The following is a 470-nucleotide window of genomic DNA, read 5'->3' as shown; positions in this document are numbered from 1 at the left end:
GCTAGCAGAAGGCAAGAAATAACTAAGATCAGAGCAGGACTGAAGGAGATAGAGACACAAAAAACCCTTCAAAAAATCAATGAATCCAGGAGCTGTTTTTTTAAAAAGATCAACAAAATTGATAGACCACTAGCAAGACTAATAAAGAAGAAAACAGAGAAGAATGAAATAGACGCAATAAAAAATGATAAAGGGAATATCACCATTGATCCCACAGAAACACAAACTACCATCAGAGAATACTATAAACACCTCTATGCAAATAAACTCAAAAATCTACAAGAAATGAATAAATTCCTGTACACAAACATCCTCCCAAGACTAAAACCAGGAAGAAGTTTAATCCCTGAATAGAACAATAACAGGTTCTGAAATTGAAGCAATAATTAGTAGCCTACCAACCAAAAAAAGTCCAAGACCAGACGGATTCACAGCCGAATTATACCAGAAGTACAAAGAGGAGCTGATTG

The sequence above is a fragment of the Mandrillus leucophaeus genome, unplaced genomic scaffold, assembly GCF_000951045.1.
Source record: "Mandrillus leucophaeus isolate KB7577 unplaced genomic scaffold, Mleu.le_1.0 Scaffold1113, whole genome shotgun sequence".
Lineage (NCBI taxonomy): Eukaryota > Metazoa > Chordata > Mammalia > Primates > Cercopithecidae > Mandrillus > Mandrillus leucophaeus.
Note: the sequence above shows the minus strand (reverse complement) of the source record.